Here is a 23,071-nt window from a genome sequence, read left to right as displayed (position 1 = left end):
TCCCACCTGCTTCTCCCTCTGCCTCTGTCTCTGCCTCTGTGTGTGTGTGTGTGTCTCTCATGGATAAATAAATAATATCTTTGAAAAAAAATTCATTCTTCTTCTGTACTTGATTCATTAAGGAAAAAAAAATCTGGATTTTTTGTGAAGGTATAAACATAAAACAGCCTTTTCTTCCCCATCATGGCTAACAGTTTTCCTCTCTCCAAACTCACTACCCTGCTATATAGCAGGGCTCTTGGAGGCCACTTTGAGGTTAGATCCCATAACTTCTCTGCCTCCTCTATTTTTAGAAGTATTTCTGCATTTAAGATCTATCTTATTCATTTTTTTCTCAAAAGATTTATTTATTTAATTTTTGAATAGGTTAATACATTGACATAGCTCTAAAAATACAAAAAAATATGAAAAGGTATGTACACTAAAGTCTCCTTCCCTCCCACTCTTGTTCCTCATTTGCCCAGGCTCCCTCCTCTGATTATTGAAACTCATTTCTCATAACTCCTTCCAGAAGTTTTTAGGTCCATCCAAATAAATTTGAATGTATTTCCCTCTTTTGCCCTGATGGAAATACAATACATACTCTTCTGCCCTTGTTTTTGTTTTCTTGAGATATTGTGGGATCCTTTCTTGATCAGAATTTAAGGTTGCCTTTTTCTTCCTTTTACAAAGGAATCTTATTCCATTGATGGAAATGTTTAGGAATATTTTTTAAAGAGAGAGAGAGGACACACACACACACACACACACACTCAGGTGTGTGTGTGTGTGTGCATGCACATGCACTCATGGCAGCAGTGAGGGGTGAAGGGGGGAGCCCTATGAGGGGCTCAATCTCATGACCCTGAGATCATGACCCAAGCCAAAATCAAGAGTTGGATGTTCAACCAACTGAGCCACTCAGGCACCCCAAAGGTTTAGGAATTTCTAATTGGCATGACCTCTTCCTGATAGACACTAGTGTCTTCAACAACTTGCTCTTGGAAGCCTGTGCACAAACCACTCCTCACACCTGCAAGCAGATTCTTGGGCTAGATTCCTGCAGGTGGGATTGCTGAGCTAGAGCATATTTGCATTTTACTTTGGTAGACATTGCCAGCTATGATGGGGGGCTTGCCTCTCAGCTTCACCATTCACCAAACTTTTGATTTTTTACCAATGCAAAAAAAAAAAAAAAAAAAAAAGGATCCTAGTGTGGTTTGGATTTCCCTCCCTCTTATGAGACATGGGGTTGAAAATCTTTCACGGGTTTTTGAGAGTGATCTGTATTTCATTTTCTGTGACCTGTTCTTAGGTTTTGCCCATTTGTCATGTTTAAATTTTCCAAAGTTCAACCTCACACTAATCAAAGTTCCTCTCCCCTCCTTCCAGCACAGGATAGAGTACTGTGGTGGCGTCAGGGGGAGGGGCTTGGCCTGGAGAAATATCCTCCTCCTCCTCCCCTTCCTGAGGGTGGGGGAGGGATCAGGGATCAGGTGTAGTCCTGTGGCTGGCTGTGCACCCATGGTAGGAGGCATCCCACTGGCTCAGCCTGGCTCTTATGCTGGCTCTGATGGGTATTTAAGGTGGTCCTGGGCTAGTGTTCCTCTACACCTCTTCTCCTTTCCCTCCATCCGCTGCTGAGACCATCCCTCCCAGAGAGGCCAACACATCCCCCTCTGCTCCTAGAGGTACCTGCCTGTCTCCAGTTCAGGCAGCCCATTGCTTGGCTAAGTGGCCACCTGGGCAGCCCCCTCTCTCTAACACTTGCTAACCTCTGAGCTTGGGGGAACCTCAGGGGATTCTGGGGTCTTTACATGGGCTGCTCTGGAGGCCACAGAGAACAAAGGTCAGCATGTCTCATCTTCTAGGGCACACCAGGCCATGGTCCCTTCAAGCCCCACAGCATGAGGTCTCCCAGTGGGGCCTGACCTTCAGAAATCCTCTTCCCCGGAAGCCAACACTGGTCCCATGTTCCGTGTATGCTGAGCCTCAGGAAGCATGAAGGAGGGAGCAACAAAATGGCATCATAACCCTCTGCTCTCAGAACTCTCTCCAGGAGACTTGGGAGTGACTCCTAGCTGGGAGCCTCCCATTCTTACAGGAACCCAGGGCTATTCCAAGGCTCCCTGGAAACCATTGCCCTATTTGCCCCAAATATGGCACCCCAAAAACCAAGCTGCTCCCCACTTCTTATTTTATCCAGGCAGAGTGCAGGGAGGGGGCACACCTCCTTCAGCAACCCCTCGGGGCTGCCGGCTGACCCCCCCCCCGCTGCAGCAGAAATTCCAGTAGAACTAAGCCATGTCTGGCCTCAGCAGCAATTCCAGAATAACTGGAAAAACCCTGCTCTGCATCCTACGATGCTTCCATCACCCTGTTCTGTGCGTCCTCCTTTATACATTTTCCTTCTCATTTTGACTCTTGATTTATAAGCTGCATGCATAGTTTTTCAAGAACTTTAAGGTACAAGTCATTCATCGGTGATGCTTCTTAATCTTAATTAGTATATTTAGTGGATGAACCTGCTGGTCTTGCCATAAACTCAATGCTTAATTTCAGCTTCTGGTGCTGTGGTGGCTGTCACTGGTGTTTCAGTGAGAAGCTGAAAGCTGAGGCTACCTCACCCAAGAACTCAATCCGGTCTTCTGCTGATAAAGGACAGATGCTCAAACTCACCACATGAGCCAGACAGAGCAGGAAGGGGTGCATGGAGTGGACATGTCAAGGACTGGGGGAAGGTTCTACTCCCAACTGTATAAGCTCTGTGACCCCAGCAAACCCCTGCCCCTCCAGCAAGTGGGGACAGGCTAGGGGATCTCGGGCACCTTCTCAGTCCTCCTCACCCACTCTCCGTGACTTTCATGTCCTGACTCCTTGTTGCCTGCTTACACCAAGCACGTGCTACGTGCAGAAATGGTGAGACCCTCCAAATGATTAAATACTTACTCTTATTCTCAGAGCCTTTGGGTTCTTTGAAGAGCTGCTTAAAAAATCCCATTACCTGGGATTTTTACAGCTTTTCCAGAAATCTAAAATAAAAAATTTATTTATTGTTTTTAAATTTCCAATATCTGAGGTTTTTCTGCCCTCCCTTGTGTCTGCCATCACCTGCCACCTTCTTCATCTGGGGCCCTTTCAGACGACCTCCTCCTTCCTCCCTCACCCACACTGCCACAGCTCAGTGGTGGTGTGGCCTCTGCCATCTAGGCTCCACTTGTGGCCATGCTGCTCCCTGGTGCTTGTCATTAACCGTTTTCTTGCACATAGGAATGTTTAGTTCATCCTTTTCAGCCTCTAGCTTTCTTCTTCTTTTACAAGCTTTATTCATGTTGCAGATTATGTACATAGATAGGTAGATAGATGATAGGTAGGTAGGTAGATAGATGGATGGATAGATGGATGAGGTCAGTAGGTAGGTAGATGGATGGATGGATGGATGGATGGATGGATGGATGGATGGATAGATAGATAGATGATAGATAAGGTAGGTAGGTAGATAGATGATGGGTAGGTAGATAGATGAGGTAGGTAGGTGGACAGATAGATGTAAATGTATATCCCACACTCTCTGGCATTTGCACACCTTTCTGTGAAAAAGAAATGTGCTCAACCCTTCTATATCACTGTCTAGTTCCCAGGTTTAAAACTAATTTCACTAACTTCTGTTGCATCACCAGGAAAGGGGTGCTGTTCACTCTGGATCTATCACAGTCTGTTCCGTCCTGTACACAAATTGTGTCACTATGTCTAACCCCATCCCTGTCTCTTGCGTGAGTGTCCCGGGCCACTGGGCTGTACAGCCGATGGTGGTGCAGTGGGAAGCGGGTGGCTCTGGAGGACTCAGGGTCCAGCTGGCACTCAGCAGCTGTGTGCCCTTGAGAATGTTCTTTGTCTCACCGTGTTCTTGCCTCTCAAAAGAAGTTGCTTGGATTAGAAACTTATTGTGAAGCAGATGCTCAATGAGCCGTTACTGTAATGAGTAGCGAGCCTTCCAGGTCCTGGTGGGTGCAGACCCTGTTGCATCAGACTGTGTGCAGATCCCGCTTCCTGCCAAATGTGCCTCCTCTCCCTGACCTCAGGCCCAACTTCTCCCTCACAGTCCTGCTTCCTGTCCCACTGGATCAGTTCAACAGCCCTAAAGGAAAACCGAGCTCATTCTTTACTTTTCTCCCTCTTGAGCCAAAAGCAAGCCAACAAGTCCAGTTTGGAAGTTCAGCCTCCTATCATCCTCAGAGCCTTGCTCTCCAGCTTCCTTCAGGTCTCCACTTAAAGTTACCCTGAGACAGAGCACCCGACTGAGCCTAGCACCCTCCCACCCCTTGCCCCCTCTTCAGTTCTTTCTCTCTCCTGCCCACCAGTTAATCATTTGGAGGGTCTCCCCATTTCTGTGTGTAGCAGGTGTTTGGTGCAAGCGGGCAACAAGGAATCAGGACGTGAAAGTCAGGGAGAGTGGGTGAGGAGGACTGAGAAGGCGCCTGAGATCCCCCAGCCTGTCCCCACTTGCTGGAGGGGCAGGGGCTTGCTGAGGTCAGAGCGTACACCCCTGGGCTGCTTCCACATCTTGGCTGCATTAAACACTGAAGCGCTTATATCTTCTCAAAGTGGTGTTTTCATCTTCTTTGGTTAAATACCCAGGAGTGGAGTTACTGGATCATAGAGTCGTTCTGTTTTTAATTTTTTAAGGAACCTCCATTCGGCTTTCCAGTGCACGGGGGTTCCTTTATCTCCACATTCTGGCCGACACTGGTTTCTTGACCTTTTAATTCTAGCCATTTTGACACGTGTGAGGTGATAACACATTGTGGTTTCGATTTGCATTTTCCTGATGACAAGAACGTTAAGCATCTTTTCATGTCTGTTCGTGTCTTCTGTCCATGTCAATTGGGTTATTTGGGTTTTTGGTGTTGCATTGTAGAAGTTCTTTACATATTTTGGATACTAATCCTTTATCAGATATATCATTTGCAAATATCTTCTCTCATTCCTGCCTCGTCCTTTTGCTGGCATTTTACTTTGCTACACAAAAGCTGTTAATTTTGGTCCGGCCCCCATAGTTCATTTTTGCTTTTATTTCCCTTGCCTCAGGAGGTCAATATAGAAAAAATGTTTCTATGGCCGATGTCAAAGAAATTACTGCCTGTGTTTTTTTCTAGGAGTCTTAGGATTTCAAGTCTCACATTTAGGTCCTTTATCTATTTTGAGTTTGTTTTTGTATATGGTGAAAAGAAGTGGTCCAGTTTTCCCAGCACCATTTGTTGAAGGGACCGTCTTTTCCCCATTGTATATTCTTGCCTCCTTTGTTGAAGATTAATTTACCATATAAACATGGGTATATTTCTGGGCTGTCTGTTCTGTTTCATTGATCTATGTGTCCGTTTTTGTGCCAGTACTAGACTGTTTTGGTTTCCCCATCAATTATTTCTATTCCCCCTCCCCCTTCAGTTATTTTTTTAAAGGTTTTATTTATTTATTTGAGAGAGAGAGAGGGAGAAGCAGATTCCCTGCTGAGTAGGGAGCCCAATGCTGGGCTTGATCCCAGGATCCGGAGACCATGACCTGACCCGAAGGCAGACACTTAACAGACTGAGCCAGCAGGCGCTCCTGCTTTTTCTACATTTTTCTACTACAAGCACATGTCCGCAGACCATGCTGACAGCAGAGCATCTTCTAGGGCAGCTTTACGAGGTCCTTCCCTTACTGGAGCTTTTCTACCAAACCAGAAACTTCATCATTTTTCCTCTGCTTTGAAGTACTTCCTCACTCCTGTGGCCCCTATTAGCCATGCGAAGGTCAGGCCTGGTCTTATAGGCTGTCTCTGGCACCCCCAGGGCTCTGCTTCAGAGCAGGTGCCCAGGTGACTCACCTACATTCACTACATGCCCTCAGCCTCTGTGGAAGATTCTTTCCTACAGCTCTTGCGTCAGCCCCCCATTGCCTCTCTCCTGACACCCCCTCCTCCTGCCTGCCCTAGCTCTGCTCTCCATTAAGACTTCTGTTTCTGACCAGCAGCAGTAGCCATGACCCCACCTAGCCAAAGTGAGGGGCAGTATGGGGCTGAGCTCCCTGGTGGCACCTGCTTCCACATCTGCCAAAGATGCTGTGGTTCTGCTCCATAAGGATCTTGCTCAAGACTGGTCCACAGACTCACAGTGTTGGCATTCCGGGGCCTCACCCTGGATGTTTTGAGTCAGAATCTGTGTCTTAACAAGAGCCCCAGGTGACTCCGTGCATAAACATCTGAAAAGCCCTGGTCTAGAGGACACACCTCCCTGTGCCCACCGTGCCATCATCTCCCACCTCCAGCAGCTGGCTTGGGTCACCACAGCTAGGTTGCAGCCAGTTTCCCCCCATCTTTCCCACCACCTTCTCCCATGTGCCCTGCCCTGCCCTTCCAGGCCACTGACTCATGCAGAGAGGCTCTCTGGCCCTCAGCCCAATGCTGGGAGGTTTATCAGTCACCCTTGGCTCATATGCCTGAAGCCACATAGCTAGCACAGAGAGCAGCCTAGGAACCACCCTCCCCCCACTCCTGCCTCTGATTCATGCTTGCCAGCCTTCAACCAGTCTTTACAACAGCATCTTTTAACCACATCACATGGATTTCAGGTTCCCCCAACAAACAAATCAGACAGATGGGGCGTGATCCTCACCATACCATTTACCAGCTGTGTGATCCCAGGCAAGTTGCCAGACCTCTCTGACTTGCAGCTTCTATATCTATAAAATAGTGGTAATTATCACATGGACCTCAGGGAGATAACTCATCCACTCGTTCATTATTGCAAACCACCAAAGTTTACAGAGTACTGTTCTGTGCCTAGCACCAGAGGCAGCACCGGACAAGAGAGACCAAGTCCTGCCCTTCAGGAGCTTCCTAAGAAGGAAGTGGCTCGGGCAGCCCGGTGGCTCAGTGGTTTAGCGCCGCCTGTAGCCTAGGGTGTGATCCTGGAGACTCTGGAGAGTCCCACATCAGGCTCTCTGCATGGTGCCTGCTTTTCCCTCTGCCTCTCTCTCTCTTTCTCTCTGTGCCTCTATGAATTAAAAAAAAGAAAGAAGAAGAAGAAGGAAGTGGCTCAATGGTTGAGCATCTGCCTTTGGCTCAGGTCATGACCCCGGGGTCCCAGGATCGAGTCCCACGTTGGGCTCCCCGCAGGGAGTCTGCTTCTCCCTCTGCCTGTGTCTCTGCCTCTCTCTGTGTGTCTCTCATGAATAAATAAATAAAATATTTTAAAAATAAAGGAAGGAAGGAAGGAAGGAAGGAAGGAAGGAAGGGAGGGAGGGAGGGAGGGAGGGAGGGAGGGAGGGAGGGAGGAAGGAAGGAAGGAAGGAAGGAAGGAAGGGGCAGACCCAAAACAAAGACATGGGCACCAGTGTCAGCAGGTGCCGGGTGTGGACAGCACCGCAGCAGTGCTTGCTGAGCGAGTGAATGAACGACACACGAATGCAGCTTCCCATCACAAACGTGCCCTGTGCACTTCCACCCCAAAGCCACCTGGAACAGAGAGACATAGGCTTAAAGCTACTGAGGAGCTGAAGAAAAACATGAGGAGATGGTGGGAGGGCTGTCGGGCTCCCCAACAGTTAATGGATGTAGAAGAATTGAAGTGATTATAAAAATATTTCAGATGTAGAGCACAGTTTCCTGAAATAGGCAATAATTGAGGTGGAATTAGAGTTGTTTTTCAGAGGGTTTCACGAATTTGTGTGTGTGTGTGTGTGTGTGTGTGCACTGTCTTAAAGATGGAATACATTTTCTCAGGGTTTCAGAGACCATCATTTAAAGAAAACGACAGAGATGGTTTGAAGGCAACCCCAAGGCTCTTGTCATGCCATGAGCTTCCTTCTGAGGGCTCTCTGAGCTGCCCTAGATCTCAGATTTTGAGAGCTAGCTAGGAGCCCCAAGAACACCCACCTACCCCCATGTGTTCTGGGTGAGACACTGCGGCCTGTATTTGCCCAGTGTGAGTAGGTGATTACAGGCAGTAGAAAATGGATAGTCAAACCCAAGTGCCCCACTTCCCGGCCGAATGCCCTTCACAGTACATCATGCAGGCTTCCGTGGGTTCACAACAATGCCCAGTCTACACTGGCGAATCTCAAGTGGATCCCACCAGCCAAAGGGAGCCAGATGCCTAAGGCTGTGCTGTTCCTTCTGCAGGACAGCCAGGAAAAGGCAAATGAGGAACAGATTGGCGGTCTCTAGACGGTGAGAGAGGGGCTGACTGCAGTGGGGCACAGGGAATTCTGGGGTGATGGAGTGTCCTGTAGGTCGAGTAGGGTGGTGGTTGTACTAACTATTCATTGGTCAAAACTCCTAGAACTGTACACTAACAAGAGGAAATTGCAGTGTATGTAAATTGTACTTCAAGTTTTAAAAATCAACCTAACATAATACATGGTGACGATAACGATAATCATCTTCAATGCCAAAACCCAGTCTGTGTTCAGGGCCATGACACGGAGGCTTTGACGATGCCCTTGGTCAGAGCAGGGAGATGCCCTGTTCCTAAGAGTCAGCTTCAGGCAAGGATCTCTAGCTGCACACCCTCCTCCTGGGAGCTCAAATCAGCACGCTCCCACCCCAAACAGGCTTTGCTTCCACTTATCTGGCAGGCAGTGAGTGCCATTGGCCTGCCCCGTCGTCCTTGCCCATCACCTGCCATGGGGATGGCTCCTCCCAGCTCCTTCCCAAACCACCGTCACTGACCCTGTCATTCCTCTTGCACATTTTCCCCAACTGAGCCCCTACCTGGCACTCCTGGCTCATACCTGGGTGACACCTGCTCTCTGGCCTTGGGCCTTAGCCTGGCCTGCCCATAGCTTCCACCTCCTCAAGGATGCAGTAGGAACACCCTGACCCAGTTCAGAGACCTCCACAAACTGGACCCACCACACAATTAACTCCTGCATTGCCCACCCCACCGTGTGGCCGTGGGACCTCTGGCCACTTGCCCTCTGCTCCCAGATCAAGCTGAGAACAGCCTCAGCTCCCTTAAGAGGCATAAAGGCAAGTGAAAGAGGAGAGAAGGGGATGTTGGCTGGTAGGCCGGAGTCACTGAACCCTAAAATGAACAGGTTCTGTCTGGATACTGTCAGTGATGAGGAATTCACTGACCCCCATTGTGTTCCAGGATCCAGCAGATTTCTGATGAACTTGACCTTGGCCTTCCTGAGTCTTCTCTTCACATTCCCAACCAACCAGACTGCAGGGCAGAGGGTCTCCTCTCCATCTGACCGGATAGAAACCTCTCATTCTCTCTTGTTTTCATCCCCTTGCTGACTGGGGTTCAACTTGCTGTGCGTGGAAACCACCCCTCCTGACTGCGAGCTGTGGGTTCCTTGCCATGTTTGTAATAAACTTTGTCCTACCAGGTGCTCCTGGGAGGGATGTCCCCTGCAAACGTGACCTCTTGGCCACTACATTGTCATCTCTGGCCATCTGAAATCACAGCTTTACTCTCTGAGGCAAAGGACCAGACAGCAGGACAGGACTTCTCCAACAGATCCCACAGGCACCCCATGTCCCAGGACACGGACACTGGGACTACCAGGGGCTTTCTGGGGCTCCCTGGCTGGCCATGGTGCTGAAGGAGCTCCCCAGGCCCTCACAAGCCAGGCCAAGCTGCCCCAAGGTAGGCCCTTGTCTTAGTGCTTCCTGACCTCTAACACCTCAATACTTGTTTCTGCTTGGCTGATTATTTATGGGCCAGGTCATCAATGGGATATCAGCAGACCTGCAGGCAGGTAGGAAAGGAAGCAGCATCCTAGGACAAACTTTCTGCATTTATCTTTAGGTAGCTGGTTCCAGGAACCAGAGCCATCCTTAGTCTTCAAATCTCCCTGGCCAGAAATTCCTAATTCCTGCCTTAGGTAAACAAATATATGCTCTGCCTGGAGCAAGGGAAGCCACCCTTCTTGAATATTCTAAGGTCACCTGACCAACTACCCAGATGTGTTTGGACTGGCGTGAGGGGAAGAGAAGGGGGTTGGGAACTCACTCGTGAGGAACTGAGGGCAGTGCCTGGGGTAGCCAGGGCACCTGCTATAAGCAGAGGGGTCAGTGGGAAAGGGCAGGAGTTGCCTCAAGTCCAGACCTCCATTCTTTACATTTTTTTTACAGAAGAAAACAGAAACAGAAAAGGAAAGCTTTCCTGAATCTCTAAACTCTATGAAAACATGATAGAAATTCTGCACCTGTAATCAAGAAAGATGTACCTGCATAAACACAGCCTGTACATACAGTTTTTGTACCTCTTAAACCTCCCTAGAGGCCATAGGAGCCTAGGTTCTGGACCCTCAGATGGATGGGAAGCCACATGGACCCTAGCGCGGCTCTCCTGCCTAGCACACCGTCCTAACCCGCTAACACTCTCCTTAGGGATCTGCTATGTCCCTCACCACTCTGAGAGCCCATACCCTAGAAGGCCCATGTTGGCAAAAAAATGAGGTTTGCCTGGACAGTCCTGGTATAATTGTATTACACCCCTTTTCCTGTGAAGAGTGCCCTGGTTTAGATGATATATATCCACTATGGTCACCCCAGAGGAGACAACCATTCTATTACCCCAGCTGGTGGGATGGGGAAGGGCTTGTTCCTACAGCTGCCATACAACGTCATCCTATCAGAGAGGCCCCCATTCTGCTCACCAGACCTTGCCACCAGTGGATGGCAGGAGGCTTGTCCCCACAGGATTCAAGTTTTCCGACTCCTGAATTTACTGTTGTGTGACTGTCACTCGCTAATAGTCCCCAAGACCTTACTTTTGTGTCTGTACATCTTTCCTTTCTTCACTTTGGTTTCCCAGAGTTCTCCTCACTGGTTTTGCTGCTCTTTCTCTTGAATGACTCGAAAGATGTTTACTTGAAAGCTAGTTATACAAGCCACTTTAAGCATTTCCCCAAACTGCATCCTATGAATAAAATAAACAAACTTCAATTATAAAATGATACATGAATGCATCCAAATTGCAGTGGTTAAAGTGTAATTTTCATTGACAAAGATGCGGTCGCCCAGATGTGCAGACTATTCCAAATTTCATCAAGTCTGAAGGGGAGTAGAAGACCAGACTCTGAATGGAATATTTAGCCCAATGACCCGAACTGAAAATTGTTCTCTTTCTATTCCAAAGCACTCAAATCGGTGAAGCTGGAGAGCCTGTTTCCAGTCACTCTCCTGAGAAGCAACTGGACCGATTTCCATGGAGACCAGGGGATCTGGAGGTTTGGAAAAGCCCTGAAGAAATTGGTGAGTGGTTCCCGGAAGGTTGATATTTCGAGGGACAACGTGAGACCTGAGTTACTCTCTCAGAAGATGAGAGAACACACCACGCCAACCAACCAAGAGATGCAAGGCAGAGAACCCCGCAGCTCCACCCCGATTCAGAGAAACTCCATCTTCAATCGCACCATGAGACAAAGAAGCAAAGGCAAAGCCAAAGACACTCCTGAACAGAACACCCACCACCCAGCAGGTCAGTGCCCGGGACAGCTGGCACCACTGCTGTCCCTTGACTTCCAGGTGGAGTTATCAGGACTGAAAGGCCCTAATTAAATGAGAGAAGAATAAAAGGCCTTGACATATTATCAAGGACAGGTGCAATAAAATGAGACACTTCGAAGCTGTTATCTAAAGAATTCAAAGTCCCGCAATATGATGATGTGGGCACTTCAGGAGAAAATGTTGACCCAAATTATACAGTAAGACTGGCTTCTATTTAAAAGAAACATCTTGTTCTAGGACTCAACAAAACACCCCCAGACGTACATGCATTCTAGCGGGGAGGCTTGGAGCTGTCCACATTTGGGGATATCTGGGAACATGAGCTTCCTGAGCAGTGAGGTCCTATCTTTGCTCTCTCACTGTTGCTGTGATGCCAGAGTTTCTGCTGCAGTGAAAATATCTGAGATTAATACCTTGGGAATAGCTTTGCAGCTGGATCCCTTAATCTTTCAAACCTGTCCCTAGCACATCTTATCTGCTCAAAGTATATTTCTTGAGCAGAATAAGGTACAGAAACTTCGACAATCGGCAGAGGAGGCTGTCAGAACTGCAAACTCCTTTCTCTGTAACTTACCCGCATGCGTGAGTGGGCAGCGTGCTGGGGCTGTGGAGTAGGTGATAGTTTGTTAGCTCCTGGGGGTGCAGCAGCTGCCACCAGACAGTCTGCTACCCTACACGTGCTGGACGTGGCAAAACCTGCTTTAGACCCCGGGATTTCATCAACTCATTCAAGACATTCACTAAACTTCATATCGGGTAGCCTTTGGCCACATGTTAAACCACCCTCGATATACAGAGACAAAACAACAATATTTATTCTTTCTTGTGATTCTGGGGGTTGGTTGGGTGGTTGCTCTGTCTGAGCCACTTTGCCTGACCTCTGCAGTCAGCTGATCGCTATCTGGGGATGGAAGGTCAAGGAAGCCTTGCTAGACTCCCTGGAGGCTAGTGAGCTCGTTGTCCCCAGGTGGGCCTAGCTGAGACTGCTTGTCTCTGTTCTGTGTGGCTGCTCGTGCTCCAGCAGGCTGGCTGGGGCTTGTTCACAGAGCAGCAGGCTTCCCAGAGATCAAGCGCAGAAACCACTCTCAAGAGGCCTGGACTTGGGCAGCCCTGGTGGTTCAGCGGTTTAGCGCCGCCTTCAGTCCAGGGTGTGATCCTGGAGACCTGGGATCAAGTCCCGCATCGGGCTCCTTGTATGGAGCCTGCCTCTGTCTCTGCCTCTGTCTCTGCCTCTCTCTTTCTCTCTCTGTCTCTCATGAATAAATAAATAAATAAATTTTTTTTAAAAAGGCCTGGATTCAGTACCTGTGGAGTTACTTCTACTACACTCTGCTGGTCCAAGCAGCTCACTCGCCAGCCCAGATAGAAGCAGATGGTCAACCCGACCCCACTGCTTGATGAGAGGCGTGGCAATTTGTGGGTGTTTGCTATCTACATAGACTAACAAAATTATGCATCAAGTACCGAATTAAGAGCAAGAAAAATGTGATGGAGGCTATATTCCACGCTAAAGTTGTGGAAGCTGGGTGAATGGTACATTAGACTCCCCTCTCAACTTTTGTGTATGTTTGGAAATCTTACTAAATTAAAAGTTAGAAATATATTCACACACAAAGAAAGTTGGAGTCTCTACCCTTAAGGGATCCACAATATGGTAAAGATGTCATTCTATTGAAAGCAGCATCTCAAAGTTTACAAGACAGGTAAAGGCAAAAAACAAGACCCTTCCGGCGTGGTTAGGAAAGATTCTGCAAAGATGATACTTTAGATGAGTATCGGAGGGTTCATGAGGACATGGCCAGAGGGAGAATAGGAGTTAACTTGGCTGAGCTTTTATAGGTCCTCAGTGCTAGGGGTGTCCTTACTATACTCGTTTTATTTCATTTCATTTCATTCATTCGCTCACTTATACGATTCTACTTATTTGAACGAGAGAAAGAGAGAGAGAGAGAGAGAGAAAACACGAGCAGGGGGAGGGGCAGAGCGAGAGGGCGAAGCAGGGAGCCTGCTCCCCACTGGGCAGGAGCCTGATGTGGGGCTCAATCCCAGGACTCTGGGATGATGACCTGAGCCAAAGGCAGATGCCTAACTGACTGAGCCACCCAGGCACCCCATTACACCCATTTCACAGATTAAAAAACAACAACTGAAGCAAAGAGAGACAGAGTCACTTAACCTCAAATCACACAGCTAGTGAGTGGCCTGGCTGGAGCTGGAGTTCAGATCGTTCTCGTCCCAAAGTCTGTGCAGATGGAGAGGGGGTTAGGGTAGCTCTTTCTAACAGGAATATAATGCAAGCCACATATGTTGTTTTAAATTTTCCAGCGGCCACATTAACAAAAGTAAAAAAAAAAAAAAAATGGGTAAAATCCATTCTAACAACACATGTTGTTGAGCACAATGCATCCACAATATCTTCATTCCATCATGGAGCCAATAATCAATATAAAAAGTTAGTAATGAGACATTTTGTATGTTTTTGCGCTAAGTCTTTGAAATCTGTTGAATTATTGGAAATATTTCATCTGGATTTAGGTTTCATAAGATGTACAGTTAGAAAAGCATATTTGCGTACTCAGACTGTTCCATATTTGCGTACCCAGACTGTTCCATTTACCCTTAAAAGTTTTCTAGTAACTGAATTGAGTATTGGTTTTTACATTTAAATTTAAGTTAAGTTAAAAAGAAATGAAGAATTCGGGGCACCTGGTTGAGCATCTGCCTTTGGCTCAGGTCATGACCCTGGGGTCCTGGGATCGAGTCCCACATCAGGCTCCCTTTGGGGAGGCTGCTTCTCCCTCTGCCTATGTCTCTACCTCTCTCTGTGTCTCTCATGAATAAATAAATAAAATCTTTCAAAAAAATATGAAGAATTCACTTCCTGAGTCACACTAGCCACATTTCAAGTGCATACTAGCCCCATGTGGCTAGCAGGGGTCCTATCGGATCTTGCAGGGTTAGAGCATCGCAAGCAGACAGAAAAGCAAATACGGCTGCCCAGGGTCAGGAGCCGGGGGTCTTTCTGAGCAGGAGCAAAGGCGGGTGTGGGGTTGCATCTAAGATGAGGCTGGAGAGGGGAACCGTGTCAAGGTGGAAAGAGTTGTGTGGCTTCCCAAGCCAAGCCGAGAATGCCGACGCCAGAGTAACTAGAACAAGGGTCACTTCACTTCTTGCCACCCTCAAAGATGCATTGATGTCCAGACCATAAATATTTTCATCAGACTGAGAGTTTTATTTTTAAAGTTATTCCCTGTTTTGCTTCCCTGGAGCTAACTCCCAAGACAGCCCAGAGCTGCTTGATCCAGAGTCCAAGGGGAAAATGCCCCCTGCTCTGCCTCCAAGAAGCAGACAAAACGGATCAGCTGGCATCGGGCTTCTCTGGCCCACTCCCACACAACAAAAGAAGGTTTGTGCTCTGGGTTCACAGTTTGTGACTGCGGTGGGGAAGCTCTGCTGAATGGCAGCCTTTTCAAAGTCACACAACCTGACCGATCACCCACCCACGGGTGATCTGATGCTCCAGGGGTGGGAGCTTGACTTATCATTTAATAGCGATTGGGATTTGGACCTTGTCAAGTTAGATGTTAAAAGACTGATGAATTGCAAATGATTTTTGTCCAGTAGAAACAAGAACACTGGTAGTTCTGGTTTTCTTGGCCTCTGAGACATGAATCTAAGTTTGCAATCTCATTTCTAATATTCTTTTGCCATTGACTGGATACACACACACACACACACACACACACGTATGCACATGAAGTTTCTTGCATCATAATCATAATGTTTGTAGAGACGGCATCCCAGGTCACCAAATACGTGCAAGCCGTGGCAAATTCCCCTCCAAGGGTGTGAGAGGAAGAACAGCCCTCCTCACTCCTCTTCCTGCCCCCTCCCAGGGTGAACTTGCTACTGTCCCTGTCACAGAGAGAACTGCCTGGAAGAGGGGAGATGCATATTTTCTAACTCCCTGCCTTTCTTAAATGTCACAGATTCACTGGAAAATGGACAGTCTGTAAATGAGCCCCTGACCCTGAATTCGCCCCAGAGCAGAATGCTTCGGTGGAGAATCCCAAAACAGCCAGACCCAGGAGCCAAGAGAACAAGGTGAGAGATAACAAACTGCAGGAGGGGCCGGTTAATGACCAGGTATGGAGGGGGGGACCATTGTGGCAAAGTCTTGGCAGGTCTGCAAGCGCGTCTTAGGTATTTTTTTTCAAGTAACGTGTTACCCATATTAAAGAAAACAAAAACAACAACAAAAAAAGAAAACAAAAAGACTCCACAATCTTCTTTTTTTTTTTTTTAAATTACCCACTGTCACTCTTCCATCACAAAACTAGGAAATTGTAGATATTACAGATTTCGAGAAGTAGAAAAGGAAAATCGCTGTATTGCACCACCACCAGAGAGGTTTTAATGTGTTGTAACTGTTGCAAGGCTTTTTATCCCCTTATATGGTTTATGACTATTTTCTCTTCATAAAATGCGATTTACTCTATATCCTGTCTTTGAATTTACTTAATAGTATATCAAAAATACTTCTGCATGTTACTAAATATTTTTCTACACAATCGGTCAATGACTATAAAATAATCGATAGTATGATTAGTATAGTATGATTAGATTGCAATTCATTAATCATGCTACTATTCTTGGGCATTTGGGTATTGTAGCAGCTAGGAGTAAATTTAGCTGCATGTAACCAAAAAGCCCAAATGGCACAGCTTAAGGAGACAGAGATCTATTGTGGAGGAAGCCTGGGGAGTTGAGACAGCAGCTCCTTCATGCCTGGAGGGACCCAGTCTCCTACGCAGTTGTCAAGGGGATTGCCAGAGCTCCGGCCATCACAGCCACAGTTCAGGAGGAAAGCAGAGGGTGGTGGGGCACATGCCAGCCTACTCTGCTCTCCTTTTAAGGAGCTTCCCTGAAGCCCACTCAACAACTAGTGCTTATACCTCATCGACCCAAACTGACTGGGTCCTATGGCCACCTGCGCTTGCAAGGGAAGCTGGGAAATGTATGTCTCTTTCAAAGCAGGTCTGTCTCCACCTCCAGTAAATTGGTTCCATACTAAGGAATAAAGGAAAATGGATACAGAGAGGCAACAGCAATCCCTGACCCAAGGGAGTTTCCATTTTTTGCTGGTTTGTAAACCACACTATGATAAGTATCACTGTGGCAAAATCCTGGTACGCATCACTCGTTATTTCTTTAAGCTAAATTCCTAGAAATGCCACACCTCCTACAAATCCCTGGATAGTTGCAAGGAAATAGTATTCCTATATTTGTACCGGGGAAGTATGGGCTAAGCATCTCATCCTGGAACCAGGTGGTAGGCATCCTTTCACTTCCTGATACTGCTTTGACCACAGGCCCTTTATTTTATATATTTATACTTAAAATGTTTACATATCTTATACATTTATATAGTTTATTAACTTACATATTTATTATATAAAATTATATATTATATATAATTTAATAATTCAAATATGTAATGCGATATACTACAATGTAAATACTTTGATAAAAATATGAATTTATTGATATGAATAAATGAGTACCTAGTTCACTTACACATAATTCTACATTAAAGGCAGCTGCTTCCTGTTGCCTCTGTTCTGGTGTAAGAGCCAAAGAACAACACTGTAAATATCCGCCCACCCACACAGGACACGCCAAGAGACAGTGAATGAAGTCGCTCATCCCTCACGTCCAGGGCTCGCTGGGCAGGAGTGACAGTACAAATATTTGACCAGCAGGACCCAACACTGTAGCAAGAGTCCCAGAAGAGCAGCAGAAGGCCCCTGGGACTGAGGAAGGGAAGAGATCAGTATACGAATGTTTCCATATTTTCATAATCAATAAAAAAGAGGATAAGGCTATGGAACTTGGCCAGAAGGTTTTGTTTTGGACAAAGACCTTCAACTGTTTGGATGAGGCCCACCCACATGGTGGAGGATAAACTGCTTTATTCAAAGTCAATTGATTAAAGTGTTAATCTCAAAAAACACAGAAACAGCCAGAATAATATTTGACCACATGTCTAGGCATCACGGCCCAGCCACGTGGACATCTGAAATTAACCATCACATCCCCCATCTTCACCCTAGTGAGGTGGGTTTCAAGAGAACCACCTGGAAATCTCTGACATGTGGGGCACACAAGGGCCAGAAGCTGGCTTGCTCCTGGGAACATCTAGGGATGAGCTGGCCGACAGCCTCATGGGAGGGGAGGAGAGGTCTGAGCAGGGAGTGAGGAGCATCCAACCAAAGGCAAGGCAGAGGCACATGTTTTCTTGGAGTCAAGTGTGGACCTCAAGGAAGGAAACCAGTTATGAACCACTTTGAAAAGGACCCCACCAAGGAGTCATAAAGTGGCCACTTGAGAGCTTTGCACATGCCCAAGAACTGTGGACAGAGATCCCCAATGAGGTATTTCTGAGAAGCCCCCAGGAGTGCCCCGCTCTGAGGGCCCAATGGCTAGGGGGGCAGGATCCAGAGCCTTCCCAGCTGTGGCAGGCCTGCACTGGGAGAAGAGGGCTGCTGGTGCTTTGTAGTAATTCTGGGGTGATCTCTGGAAAACCAAGCAAAAGACACCATCTGTTTGTACCCTAAGAGTGACCAGAGAAGCTCTGCCTGCGGTCTGCCTGAGATTTCACGCAAGGCCCAGACAGGAACAGGTGGTGCCAATCGCAAGCAGGTGGAAGTGGGGTGTGGAGTGGAAAACTGGAACCCCTTGCTATTTGCACCCTAGCCAGTCCAGCTGGCCCTGGGCTTCCTTCTGCCTTGCGGCCTAGTGAGGACAGAGATTCTGGAAAGCTTACTTAGGTCAATCTTGGGATCCCCACTATGATCCCCACTTGGGATCCCCACTATGATCATTGTTTCTATTATGTCTTCTGAACTGGATTTCCATGGCAGGGTAAGTCACAATGTACCTGCTATGGAAAAAAGTTTTCTGGAGGAAAAAATCCTCCTGATGGGCTATCGGGCTCCTAGGGCTTTGAGCTATTGCTTTTAAAGGTAAAAACCAAAATATGAATTTCTCCTGGGAACGCAGGAGCCACCATACATCAGGGTGTGTTTGACATAACACGTCTGGGGTACCACTAGTGTGTGCCGTGCACACAGAGCCTCATTTCGCCAGCACCAAGCTCAGACTCATTTGGAGATTCAGGCCTTTATGTGTAAAGAAATGCAATCCCTACTCTGGCCCACATCCTGTGTCCCCACCTTTGTGCACTGTGTCCCTCATTCAAAGTGCCATGGTTGAGTCCAAGCATGTCTTGCTACGTTTCCACAGTCACTTCCCCAGGGTCCGTACCTATCCACTCCTGCTGGAGGCCTTTTTGCTCTAAGTTGGGAAAATAATTCCGTCTCCTAGATTTGTGCATGTAAATGCAGGCTTCATGATCCAAATTTAACAGAGAACAGAACAGAAAAGGAAAGGAAAGGAAGGAACCCTCCATGGTACAAAGACTGGGAGCAACTGAGGATGTAAAGTGTCCACCTCGTGCAGAGCCCCAAGTATCTGCTCCTTCTTTTTTGTAATTATCACTATAGTTACTGTTTTCATAAAGGTAATTTTAAAAGGACTCATTGAAGGAAATCTTACAGCAAAATGTACCAACTTTGGGCATATGGCGTGACGAATGTATCAGTCAGCTCAGCGGCCGTAACAAATATCACAGACTGGGAGCTTAAGCAGTACATTTATTTACCATCACGGTGCCAGCGTGGTCAGGTTCTGGGAGGGCTCTCTGCCTGGCTTGCAGACAGCCACCTTCTCCTGCGTCCTCACATGCTGGACGGAGAGAGAAAGCAAACTCTGGCCTCTTCCTCTTCACCCTTATGACCTCATCTAAACCTAATTATCTTCCAAAGGTCCCACCTCCAATACTATCACGTGGGGGTTAGGGCTCCCACATGTGAATTTGGCCAGGTGCGGGGGGCACAATTCACTTCACAGCAATACATTTGTATATACATATACACCCACTTGACCATTGTTACATAACAAAAAATTTAACTGAGTGATTTTAAAGCTCTAACTGGTTTTATTAATCCCTTCACGAATTGGGCAGCACCCCATCTAGCAAGTAGTGGGGAGCTCCGAATGGCTACACGAAGGGAAAGGTTTTTCAAGGCAATGTAAGAATATCAGAAACAGAAAAAAAAAAAAGGATCATTTCAGGGGAGGTCACCTTCATTTGGGGACAAAGAGTTTTAGTTGGTGGATTACCTCATCTTCCATTAGGGGATGGAGAGGGACCCTGTGACAGATCGCCTTATCTGTGCCGGTCAGAACATTCCTGACTGACCAGGTACAGGTTATATCCCTGCAGTGTTGAAATGGTTCTTAGGTTAGGTGTTGAGAATTGGTTTACTGACTCGGATTCTTAATGTAAGTGGCACCATCTTGGGCCTCTGGTTTTCTTTTTAACACCATCAACCAGATCAAGGAACAGAACATTCCCATTGTCCCATGAGGCTCCCTAAGACCCTTTTTTGCAGTCAGCACCTAACTCTCTCAGGTATAACTATCTTCTGACTTCCAACACCTTTGGCTTAGTGTTGCTGGTTCTTGAACTTCGTGTGAGTGGGATCAATCATACAGTGTGCACTCTATGGTATCGGACTTATTTTTCTGAACATACCATTTGTGAGGTTCCTCAAATGTATCTTTATCAGACTGCTCTTTTTATTGCTAAGAAAAGTACCACAATTTGTTTATCCATCTTTCTGTTGGATATTTGGACTGTTTCCAGTTTTTGACCATTATAAATAAAGTTGCTATGAGCATTCTTAGACAGGCTTTTTGTGGATGTATGCACTTATTTCTCTGAGTGTGTGCCCAGAAGTGGAAGTGCTGAGTCTTAGGATAGGTATATGCTTGACAGTACTGAGAAGAGCCAAATAATTTCTCAAAACAGTATGACTATTCTACACTCATACCAGCAAGATATCAAAGTGCCAGTCACTTCAGGTCCTGGCAATGCTTGGAAATGTCGGTCTTTGTAGTGGCATCTAGTCTAACATATTGTGGTTTCTCGCCGCGGTTTTAATTTGTATTTCCCTGATGACTAGTGATATTGAGCACCTTATCATATATTTATTGGCCATTTGTGTATCTTCTCTTGTGAAGTTTCTGTTCAAGTCTTCTGCCTATTTTAAAATTTTATTAATTTGTAGGAGTTTTTTTTAAAAAGATTTATTTATTCATGAGAGACACGGAGAGAGAGAGGCAGAGACATAGGCAGAGGGAGAAGCAGGCTCTCTGCCAGGAGCCTAATGAAGGACTGGATCCCAGATCCCAGGATCACGCCCTGAGCTGAAGGCAGATGCTCAACCGCTGAGCCACCCAGGCGTCCCATTTGTAGAAGTTCTTTATATATATTTTAAATACAAGTCCATAGTCAAATATATATATATATATATATATATATATATATATATATATATATATATATATATATATTGCAAATATATCCTACCAGTGTGGCTTCTCTTTTAATCTTCCTATCTTTTAATGATCAGAATTGTTTATTTTGATGAAGATTAATTTATCAATTGTTTTTTGTGTTTTTCCTTTTCTGTCCTAATTAAGAAATATTTGACTACTGGGCAGCCCAGGTGGCTCAGCGGTTTAGTGCCGCCTTTAGCCCAGGGCCTGATCCCGGAGACCCGGGATCGAGTCCCACATCAGGCTCCCTGCATGGAGCCTGCTTCTCCCTCTGCCTCTCTCTCTCTCTCTCTCTGTGTCTCTCATGAATAAATAAAACCTTAAAAAAAAGAAATATTTGACTACTTTAAAGTCATAAAGATATTCTCCTAGGTTTTTCTTGTAAGAGCTTTATACTTTTAGCTTTCCCATTTAGATCTCTGGTCTATGCATACAAGTTGCTCTAGTGTCATTTATTTAAAAACAAAACAAAAACAAAAACAAAAAAAAACCCCTCTCTTCCCCTAGTGAATTGCCTTGGTGCTTTTTTTCCCCTCAAAAAATCCACTGACTGCAGACATGTGGGTCTTTTCAGGACTTTTATTCTGCTTCATTGATCTAAGTGTCTTCCTTATGCCAATATCACACTGACTTAAATACTGTAGCTTTGTGCTAAGTCTTAAAATCTGGTAATGCAAACTCTCCTACTTTGTTCTTTTTAAAGATTGTCTTGGCTATTTTAAGTCCCTTGCATTTCCATATAAATTTTAGAATCAGTTTGTCAATTTCTACTCTAAAAAAATGTCTGCTAGGATTTTGGTTAAGATTGCATTGTCTCTATAGATAAATTTGGATATGACTGACACCTAAAAATTAGCACCTTAAATTGTTCAATCTATGAACATGTCCTAACCTACTGTTTATTTAGATATTCCTTAAATTAATCCAGTGATGATCTGTAGTTTTTAATAGGGGATTTACACATATTTTAATTACATTGGTGCCTAAGTATTTATTGCTTTTGATCCTGTTTTAAATGATTTGTAATTTCACTTTTCAATTGCTTATTGGCAGTTTAAACATAATTAACTTTTGCGTAGCTGCCTAGTATTCTGTGATCTTGACACATTCACTTATTAGTTCTAATTATTTGTATATTTCTTTGATTTTCTATGCACACAATCTTGCCATCTGTGAGTAAAGATAGCTTTAGTTCTTTTTTCCCCAATCTTCATGCCTTCTACTTGTTTTTTTCTTGCCTTATTGCACTGGCAGAGACCTCTACTACAAGGTTGAATAGAGGTGTTGGGAGTAATATCCTCATTTTAGTTCCTGGTCAACAATGCTTTGGTTGCAAGGATCAGAAACCTACTTCAACTTGCTCAGTGAAAGAGGGATATTATAAGGATGCTGGAATCCCAAAGCATCCAAGTATAAGAGTGAAGCCCAGCTTGACAGAGATGGAAAAGCCATCAGGAACCAGAGCCACTTTCTCATTTTCTTGAAGGCTGTGGGCTCCACTTCTCACTACTTCTCTCTATGGCTTGTTCTATTCTCCTGCTCTCTCCTCACACCGGCTTCTTCTCACTACCTATCAGCTTGTGTATGACCCAAAATGGCAGCCATAGACAGTATGACTTTTCAGGTTGATTTTTCACAGCCAATGGTTACTTCCTTTTGTGTCTCTTAGAAAGAACTTCTAAGGAAAAGAATCTGGTTGGCCAGGTATTTATCTCTGGGTCAATCTGTTTAAAGAACAGAAGGTAGGATTAATGGGGCTATTCACACCGTATCAGTGGGAGCCACATTTAAGAATATGTTTGAGATGTGTGTGAAGGATAGCCAGGCACTCAAAACATATCTACTATAGTAGAGTCTGGATCTCCTGCACAAGAGAATGCCAAAGGGGACATGCGTGAGGTTAGAAGCCACAGAATGCAAGCAGCAGGAGTAGGGATTAGAGTAGATTAGAAGACTGAGGTCCATCAAAACCCCGAATGGCCCAGAAACCAGTCTTCCAGTTTGCAAGAAGCTTAGGTGGTGCTACTCTGGAGTGTGTGATGTTTTTAGTAGTCAGTGCCTGCCCGGAGGTTCTAGAATTGTCCACAACATACCCATGGGTGTTCTGCGAGTCTTCTTCCATAT

At 46.0% G+C, this 23,071-nt stretch overlaps 1 protein-coding gene across 3 annotated transcripts in view; it reads right to left on the bottom strand.

Annotated features, from left to right (window-relative positions):
* NEU2 (neuraminidase 2) overlaps positions 1 to 23,071 on the bottom strand; it is an 84,547-nt gene that overhangs the window by 39,049 nt on the left and 22,427 nt on the right. The gene's annotated exons all lie outside the window — the stretch shown is intronic.

The sequence above is a fragment of the Canis aureus genome, chromosome 24 (genome assembly GCF_053574225.1).
Source record: "Canis aureus isolate CA01 chromosome 24, VMU_Caureus_v.1.0, whole genome shotgun sequence".
Lineage (NCBI taxonomy): Eukaryota > Metazoa > Chordata > Mammalia > Carnivora > Canidae > Canis > Canis aureus.
The sequence above is the reverse complement of the archived record's forward strand: the minus strand, read 5'-3'. Positions and strand labels throughout refer to the sequence as shown.